The sequence below is a fragment of the Mastomys coucha genome, unplaced genomic scaffold, assembly GCF_008632895.1.
Source record: "Mastomys coucha isolate ucsf_1 unplaced genomic scaffold, UCSF_Mcou_1 pScaffold13, whole genome shotgun sequence".
In the NCBI taxonomy this organism is placed as follows: domain Eukaryota; kingdom Metazoa; phylum Chordata; class Mammalia; order Rodentia; family Muridae; genus Mastomys; species Mastomys coucha.
In genome coordinates this window covers 66,005,899-66,015,578 of record NW_022196895.1, presented here as the reverse complement: position 1 = coordinate 66,015,578, position 9,680 = coordinate 66,005,899, and the positions used below count along the sequence as shown (strand labels likewise).

At 43.9% G+C, this 9,680-nt stretch overlaps 1 protein-coding gene across 3 annotated transcripts in view; it reads left to right on the top strand.

The window, feature by feature from the left end:
* Positions 1–9,680, top strand: part of Rab27b (RAB27B, member RAS oncogene family) — a 148,057-nt gene that overhangs the window by 83,137 nt on the left and 55,240 nt on the right. The window contains exon 1 of one of the 3 annotated variants that reach the window (XM_031365978.1): positions 2,233–2,600. The exons of 1 other annotated variant lie outside the window; for it this stretch is intronic. The gene's annotated coding sequence lies outside the window, so the exon portion shown is untranslated. Of the gene's footprint in view, positions 1–2,232; positions 2,601–9,680 lie in introns of those variants that run through there. One more of the 3 variants, XM_031365980.1, reaches the window with a different exon arrangement.

Below are 9,680 nucleotides of genomic sequence, written 5' to 3'. Positions count from 1 at the left end.
CCCAAGTGCTGGGATTAAAGGCGTGCGCCACCACCGCCCAGCACTTGTGGGGTTCTTAAAACCTTATTTCCTTTCAATCGATTGCCTTTCCATCCCTTTCTGCGTAGAAAGAACTCATATCTGGGAATTTTCTGGGATTGTTTTCGGTCCCTTTTTTTACCCCAACATTTCAGGTGGCTTTTTGTCCTGCTTTGCTGAGGACTTTCAACTTTCCCTTTCTCACACAGCTATCAGTTTCGAGCATCTTCACTAAGTATGTTTTCAACCTCGAGAGGTTTTGCATTGCCACTGTTTTCTATATAAATTGGTTATCTACTTCACTGGACGCAGAGTCACAGGGCCTGTGTCCAACTCCAAGTAAGCCAACCATGAGACCTATTTGCATTCTTCAGAACAGAGGCCTCCAGTCTTCCTGAGGCTGGAGGAAGCAGATAAGAGAACTTGGTTGATCACAGGACAGTGGGGAGAAAACCTCAGATGGGGGCACTCTGTGTCTTGCCTCTGACCAAACCCCACACTGCACTTCTGGCCTCCAGCCTGTGTCAGTGTTTCTGCCCTGTAAAGTCTTAGCCTGCTGGGTTTTGCAGAGAATCCCTGATAATGGCTTGTCTGTAACTCCACCCACAGACAGGCCCAGGTAAAGCGTTTCTCTAATGGTTACCTGCCTCCTTCCAACTGGCTGGGCTTCTTTTTAAAATACATTGCAATTTGTTTTACCTGCCAAGGTCTCTTTTATTTCCTTTTATGGTTTAAAGATATTTTTGGAAGCTCAAAAATGGATTTATTTCTGTGTTCAAGGAGTTTAAGCAGGATAAAATGCAGGTGATGAATTTGACACTTTTTATCTAGAAGTTTCCCAATTATAGTGTCTGTATACCTACCAGACCTGATTTGTGGAGATAGAAGTGTTAACTTTTTAATGTGTGTCACGTGAACTCCGGGTACAAAAGAACCTTTAAAATTATGAACTTCACACACTCTTTTTCAGTTCGAAGAGCCAAAACACTGTTAACAAGTCAGATGATATCTGAGCTAGAGAGGATGACTCGGTGTCTAAGAGTACTTGTTGCTCTTTCTGACGACCTGGGCAGACTTCGGTTTCCAGCACCCACATGGTAGCTCCAGTTCCAGGACAGCTGATCCCTTCTGAACACCAGACATGTTCACAGTGCACATACATACATACATACATGCATACACATACATACATATATGAATATATGCATTCATATATATGAACTTGCATAACACTCATCTACGTAAAATAAAGTAAATATATTAAGATGTTTTACAAATCAAAAAGCACCTTGGGAGGATAACGTAGGTTAAGTGCTGATCTGAGAGTAAGTTTAGCCAAGGCCTCTATAGAATAAAGGGCCAGGCATTATTCTAGACCACCTACTTGCATTACCTGTATAGATTTCCCACCCCCAGACCCATCTTTCTCTCTCTCTTTTCAATCTCATGCTGCAGCCTAGGCTGACTAGAAACTCACATTGTAACCCTGCCTGGCCCTATTATTTTTTGTCTTCAAGGAGGTCACATCTTTGTGTGTGAGCCTTGATTTAAGCCTTCCCTAGCCGATCTTACCCAGTGCTTTAAACTCTGAACCATCAGGTCAAGCATGAATTAAACCATTAAAATTTAAGACACCATCCGCCAAACTGTAACATAAATAATTGCAAGCAACAGGTTTGGAACTATTTTCTTTGCGAAGGAACACGTCAAATGCGATTATTCACTGCGTCCTTACTGTGACCACGAATCTGTACATTTAGGGATGTTACAGTATGCTAAAAATGTAATGCCCAAAGGCTACCCAGGATCTTTATTTCATGAGAAAATCCGAAGTAGTAAGTGTAGGACTTGCCACGTACTGCGAACTTAATACATATTTGCTCAGTTGGCCTTGTGCTTTACCTAGCAGAAACTCATTGATGCTTTTAGCAAGTAAGGATTCCGTTGGCGTGGACTGATTCTTACGTCTGCGCCCTAGCTTTAGAAATGCAGTTTCCTTCTGATACCCAGACTGATGCTTTTCTAGGAGCAAAGGTGGAGGCCAAGCTGTGTATGAGAACTGGTTTCCCCTCGCTGCCCCGGGGTTCTTTGAAAGGGATGCTCAGTGCAAAGCCAGGGAAATAAGTCAATGAAAATGAGCCTGCCACTAGGGCATGCGCTCCCTCAGCGTGGAGGATCCACCAGCAGCCAAGTGTGTTTCTTATTGCAGGGTTGAGTCACCAGCCAGACTGGCTCGAGGTGAGCCAGGCACATCCGCGTTAGGACTCAGGGACACGCCTTCTTCTCACACAAACCTTCCTGATCCCAGCTGCCTAGGCGGGACTCCAGGGTGGTGCTACCAGCCTTGCCACTTGCAGTCTTGACAGGCAAAGGTTGGGGACCGCGTCTGGGCCTTTCACCGATCGGGAGCCACAGGTTGCAGACGCAGGGAGGGAGCCTTGCCCATGACCGTGACTCTGTGAGGCTGGCTACCGGTGCGCGGTGGTTGCTGGTGGGTCCCCGGAGCTCGGGAAGACCGGAGCTGCTCCCGAAACCTGACACCAGCTCCCTCGCTGTCCCCGCTGCCCCCGCTCCGCGGGCTGGTGAGTTGGGGAAGGCCAGCTGTGGGCTGGAATGCGGTTCCACCCACATTCCGCGCGGCTGCGGGAAAGTGGGGGGGGGGGGGGGGGGGGGGGGGGGGGGGGGGGGGGGGGGGGGGAAACAGGGAGGGCGCAGGCCCCGCGTGCAGCAGCTTTCTAATCTGTTCCCTGCAGAAAGCCTGGCGATCGTGACCTGGGGGTCGTGCCTGTCCGGATGGCCCCCCTGCAAACTCGATCTATATTCCCCTTGATTTAGTGTGTGCCTATCCTGCGGCTGATTAGAACCTAAAGCAAAGCAAAACAAGAACACTGGACAGTGGCATGCTCATCTGTATTTCAAAAAAAAAACAAGGCAGACGATTAATAGCAGTAAAAAAAGGAGCGTGGCATTCAGCGTGGAAGGACCTAGAGAGGTTGGCCAGGCAAGAGAGAGGACTTCTCTTAGCACTTCCTTGAGATAGATGATTCAGCCTTAGAAAGTGAAGGGTGCTTTTTTCATTCCGGTGTTTGCCATATTATTTTAGAATTCTGATCAAAGTTTTGCATCTTAGGGATTGAGTACAGGAAATGAGTGTTATTGCGAGTGGGTCCCAATACATTCACCACTAAGATTCTCCCCACTGCAACATTAGCTTACTAAGACTCCAGAAAACATCGTCCCAGTGATGTGTAAGCAGAGATGGTCTTCCTAGGAACAAGGTGTTCGATGAATGCCTGAACACCTTACCAGCTTTTTGGGACACGATCTACGACTAATGCTGTGGGACTCCAGTTTAAGTGGATTGGCGTATAGTTTCGGGGTTATTAGCAAAGACATACAATTTGAGTTGAGTCTGTTTAGGAGAATGTTTATTAGCTCTCAACATTTAGTTATATTTGTGCTTATTTGCATATACCTAATGTACTGGTTGGTTGGTTATAACTTTTGAAAAGTAGACAGAATATTTCGTTATATTCATACTTATTTACATATACTCATAGTGTGCTAGTTAGTTGTTATAACTTTTGAAAAACAGAAAGGATTGCGAGATTTTATAAATAGATAAGTTCACTGGACTTAAAAGGTATTGTAACGATCAGTTTGAAGTTATATAACAAGAAAAGTGCTTTTCTGATGCCATCCTGCCTGCTCCCAGACTAGCTTTTCTTAGTTCCCGAGGGTAATTCCTTACCCACATCAGCTCACTAGTCTTGTGGCTCATCACAAGGTATGCCCTTGCCTGAGACTCAACGTTAAGGAGACTTCCCTGCTTAAGGACTGGCTATGAGCTACCATGCCCTGTTACTACCATTGCTCTTGAATGGGAAACAAAACATTTCAGATAAAACTGGATAAGCCTGTTCTCACCTTCGCCAAATGGCAATACAAAGAATCTGTCAAATACAAGCAGGGCACAGATCTCCCTCCTCACAGCTGGCTTCTCGAAGAGGTATGTTTGACCTGATAAGGAAGGTAACCCTGGAGAAGAGAAAGATCCTCTTAACTCATGACGTACCGCACTCTACTACTACCTCTGACTTCAGTTTCAGAATGGGTGTTCATCCCTCCAGAAACATGGATGTCCAAGTCCCAGGTGGTTCAAGCTGGCATCTGCTGATGCTCCTGCCCCCCCAATTCTTAGAAAGTTAGGACTAGGCTCTCAGCCTAGGTGCTCAGTAGAGTCCAGACTGCACCCTGACCGTTCTCACCAAGTTCACCTCGAAATAAATCCGGTTTCTTCTGTTGATTCACTGAGGCTAGTTAACCAATAGCTCAGCTCCGAGTCGATTACTTGTTATGCTGAGATGCAGGAGAACAATACCAATAAAAAGAGACAGGGCAAGCCAGATGTTTGCCAGGGATCATTTGTAGAGATGACTACCAAAGAGGAGCGATTAGCTTTCTTCGTGGTTAGGTATATGCAGTATGGAGTGGATGTTCTGTAATGCAGGAAGTGGTGACATTATAAGATGGACCTGTTCTTAGAACTATATGCTTAGCTGTTTTCAGGCCCTCCTCAGTCATTATTGCTATTCTTCCAGCATTGTGCTTCTCTTCCTCCTTGAGCAAGCAGAGAGCTAATGCTTACATTGTAGCTTTCTGTTTAGTAAATGGCTAAAGGAATTCTTCCATAGATTCAATATTTTTTTAACTTGTACAATATCTTGAGAAAATAATGTATTTGGTTACTTGTTTGTTTATTCAATACGTATTTCTAAACAGCATCCCATGTTGTTCTAGGCTCTCTGTAGACAGACATGGACACAATAAGCAGGCATCCCTAACCTTGTGGATCTTACTATTTATCTGGGGACAAAAAGCTAACAAGATGAACAGGTTAGATCTATGACACATGACTCAGAGTGTGGAGCAGGAGAGAGTTATTCCATAAGTTTCGGTAGTGTGGAGTTGGGGCGGGAGTATCAGGTTGTAGATTAGGTACCAGGGTGAGCCCTATTAGGAGGCTACTTCAGTGTTGATCTGGAGCAATTGAGGGTGTGATTCCAGACAGAACAACCAGGCAGCTGGGATTTGCTAGTCCTGTTTCCTGGTACTACGAAGGCCATGCCATGGAGGGCTCTGAAGGTGCAAATAAATAATTGGTTTGGGGTTTTCACTCTGGGTAAAAGGCTATATTAAATAGCCTGTGTAATATTTTCCAACAAATACTTGTCTAGCACATTATGAACACTAACATTCTTCTAAGCAATGCGGATAAAAGGAGCTAATGAGATGAAAGGACTTTGCTATTTACACATTACACCCTAGAGTGGGGGGGGGAGGAGCAAACAAATAAATAACCCTACAAGGTTTAATATTATGGAAAGCATAGTAAGGGGTCAAAATAATGACACTGGTCAGGAAAAGCCTTGGGGAGAGACTTAATTTATTGTGATATAAGTTACATATTTTTGTTAGGTATAGTGTGGTGATATATGCTTAAAGCTGGCTACTTTGTGAGTGAGTTCAACCATCTTTAAATAAAAAAACCTTTAAAGCTAGACTTCATCTATAAGGAACATGTCCATGACTTCTTATCATGACTTCCTGAACAATCTACTATACCAGCTATTTACGAATCCTTTCTACCACATTGGATCTGACTAGTACACAGATGGTTTAAGGTATAGATTTAAAATACATAATGCTTGCGTAGGCTGTGTGCAAATACTGTGTAATTGTATATAAATGCTGATGCTTCAGTGCATGCAGATCCGAGTAGGGGCCTAGAAATGAGTCCTCTGCATAAGCCAGGAACACTGTGCATTGTGAGCTGATAAAATGGAAGTGTTGCTGTGCTCATTGCTTTAAAATTTTTACTATGACTTTGTTATGAAAGCACCGTACATCAAATGAGGTGACATTTTTAAAGCTGTCTCTCTGACTTCCTTGAAGACAATGGATTGTGATATGACCATCAAAGGCGGCAGTATAGATTAGCACTGGAACCGTGGTCTCAGATAAAAGTAGATCCGTTCAGAGAGTGTTTAAAGGCAGAGCTGCTAAGTCTTGCTATAGCCCAGGTAAAGGGTAGGGATGGTGGTAAGAAAGATAGAATGTGGTTACCCAAAAGCATACAAAACAACCTGGTTAGATGATAAGGCTATATCTTAAGACTGGGAAAGATGGCGAAGGAAAAGACTGGGAGGGAGGTGAGGACTCTGTTACCAACTATCTGAAGTGTTTTCAAGCTCCTGTGTGGACACAGCCAGTTAGGCTTCTCCTTTTATAGACCTACAATACCTGGCATAGATGAACGATGGCTAGACCCAAGATCTTCAAGACATCAACTGGAGAGAGCTGAGGGGGGATGAGGCTGAGATCTAAGAACTGAGAACTGATCCCCCGCTGGATATGACATTGAGAGATCTCACCCCAGGAAGCATCAGAAAACCAGTCAAGTGATGGGACAGTTATCAGATAACACCGCCGTCATGAACACAAGACGGGAGTTTTTACAGAATAGCCAGTGGTGCCAGATGTTGCTAAGATAAGGACTGAGATGAGAAGCGTGTGATTGTGCACGTCAGTGTGGTGACATGGGAAACTTTGACAAGAGTCGGACCTCTCCTAATAACATAGTCAGAAACACTAATGCAAAACTTTGTAAGCAGCTTTTCACTGAATCCCAAGAGAAAAAGGAATTAGAGAACACCAGAAAATTTTACATTACATTCAGACTCCAATAAAAATTAATTTTAAAATGTGCCTGTAGAACAAAAAAGTCAGAAATACTTGGCAAGGTGCTGTGTGAGTTCTCAGTATACTTCGAGGAAGAACAAGCTTGGAATATGTGCTAAAAAGAGGGACTAATACTTTAAGCATTTTTTCAGAAGAAAACAGTGAGTGGGGGAGTGTCTCACATCACTGAATCAGTGTGAGAGAAAGCAAGAGAGTGAAATTCATCTTTCTGTCCTCCTCCTCTCCGTCTGATGCTCGAGTCTGAACCCAGAGTCTCTGACTTGAACGAATGCTGAGTTGCACCCCTGGCCTACTGTCAGATCTCAGCATGCTGCCTACACTTACCTCCCACTTTATGCAACTTAGGGTTTGCATTCTTCTTTCTGAATAAAGGAAAATAGTGTTCTCATGGGAAGCCGTGGACTGAAAGAAAAGCTGCTAACATTCGTCATGAGCACAAGAAAAGGGTGTGGGGGATGATAGAGAGAGCAGACTCAGAATGGCAGTTGCGACCTTATGAGCTTGACTTGTTCAAGAACCTGAGAGAAGAGAATGGAGAGTAGAAAGCAGGGGCTGCAGGGACCACAGGAAGGCTTGGCATGCAGTACTGGGAAGCCATTTCTGGGACTGAATAAGACTAAGAAGAATGATACACAGGATTTTTTTTTTTTTACCAGAGGGGTTATAGACATGGCCTCTACTGGGATATTTCATTAAATGCAATCAAATGGTCTTCCAGTTATATTTGAAAGCTGTGGTCAAGCATATCGGAGAGCACAGCATGTAGAATCGTTGGTAGGTTGTCTAGATAAAAATGTAGAAGTGATGGCAAAAATTTTCGTTATGAGATATAAAACAGATAAAAGTATATTAGGTTGACACTGTCTCATGCAATTGTTTAAGATTCAAGTGTGCAAAAATGTCTTAAGTAGGTAAAGTTGTTTCACTGAAGGCCGATAAAGGTGCATGCCTTGGTGATTTCCAGTGAACAGTTACGTTCACCCTGTCGTTGAGCCAACCTTGCCAGTACTGTACAGTGACTGTAGCTTAAGGACGTGGCAGTCCTCAAGACCACGACTTTCTCCCGTGCAAAACGAAGGATGCTGCTGATCGTTCCAATGCTCTCCGCTATGGCTCTGGACCTGGCGAGTCTACATGCCTTGCTCCGTGTTTATTTTCTTCTATGTCTCCCACCTTCCCCAGTTCCTTCTCTGTATCTATCCATGTAAAGGATAGAGAGTGGGTAAGGTACAAAGAACGGGAGGAGAACTTGAGGAGAGGAGACAGAGAAACTCTATAAAGGGGAAATCGTTTTAGTTGTTTAAACCACAAGGCTGTGTTTAACCTTCCTCTGTAGCACAGACATTTATTTCCAATTCCAGTGACTCGGGGTTAGCACAATATTCTCTTGTCAGAGGCCTGGATACCGTGTTACATCCAGCTGGAGGGAAACACTAGAAAAGAGAAAAGCTGGTTCATATCAAATTTCTCCACTCTTACTTAGGCGAGGTAATAGGGGCCCAAGAAGATTATTAGAAAGTATTGCTTAGTCACTTCTTGGAGTACATTCTTTTCATCAGTAAAACAGAGTGTAGATAAACATTTATAGCCACTTCAAAATACATAAAATATAGAATGAAATTAGACTTTTTTTTAAAGTAAGAAAAGTGGGAATTAAAAATTGGGTCCCCCACTCTCTTTGAACAGCCTCTTGGTCTGGAGCTCACTCAGGCTAGCCTTGAACTCTTAGCCCTTCTGATTCAAACTCAGTACTGGATTACAGACATGTGCCACCATGTCCCACTAAAATGAGTACCTCTTAGTGTTTAAAAATGAATGGAAACGATTGCTTGATGTCCGGACTGGCTACATCGTGACTTGGGTAACTTCTTGGTCTGACTCAGGCTTCTGATTTTCTGAAGTTTTCCCCTAAAGGCCACAATGGCAAGAGCAACACCACCATCCTTCTAACTTTGTAAATCATTTGTATACACTACAGATGGCCACAAAAACTCACTATATGAGAAAAATGTTGTCCTCAGTCCCAAGCCCTTAGCCTGTCTCCTCCATGTCTGATCTTAATCGTCCAGGGAATAGTAACACAAACTCTGTACCCTCAAATGTTGCTGGTCAGTGTTGGGGTGCCAGAGCATGATTTGGGACAGCACAGACAAAAACAAACAATCTCTGAAAAGAGTATCTTAGGAGAAAAATGACTATAATGGAAATACTCTCACACTTCCGTGTGTGTGTGTGTGTGTGTGTGTGTGTGTGTGTGTGTGTGTGTGTGTATGTATGTATGTATGTGGGGGGGGAAGGGAGGGAGAGCATAGGATGAAATGAGCAGATTCACAGGGAGTCATAGAAGCAAGACCTCCCTATTAATCTTCAGTTGGAAATGAATGCTAGCTGATGGAGTCCACTCAGTAGTTATCTCTTGAAGGCACCACGTAGAGATTCATTTTTGGCCTGGGACTTCCTGAAAATAATATCGGGTGCTTCTTACTTTGAAATTACTTAATACCATCTCCAACCATCTCCTTGTTTAATTTCAGGTTCTCACTTAGCCAACAGGAGAGCCAAGTGAACAAAAGGAGGCTGTGTAACTCAGTCGTAATACTTGCTGTTACCCTTAATTTAGTTGCTGTCCCTGTCACTGTCAATGTTGGGAACGGACAAGCTTGATGAGATTCATCCCATTCATTATGAAGAGTGTAGGGAAAGGTTTCCTGTCCAGAGTGTTTGGTCCTTTAGTGAGTAGAGTCATAAGAGCCTGCAGATGTGGTCCTCTCTGCAGACCAGAGAAGCCCTGGGCGGTGTGTTTCCTGTGTCACTGAATCCGGTGGTGTGGTTTCTCTGCGAAAGACCACAGGATGGCAACTGAGCTGCTCCAAGGAGGACTCAAGGAGGGCTCTGCTGTA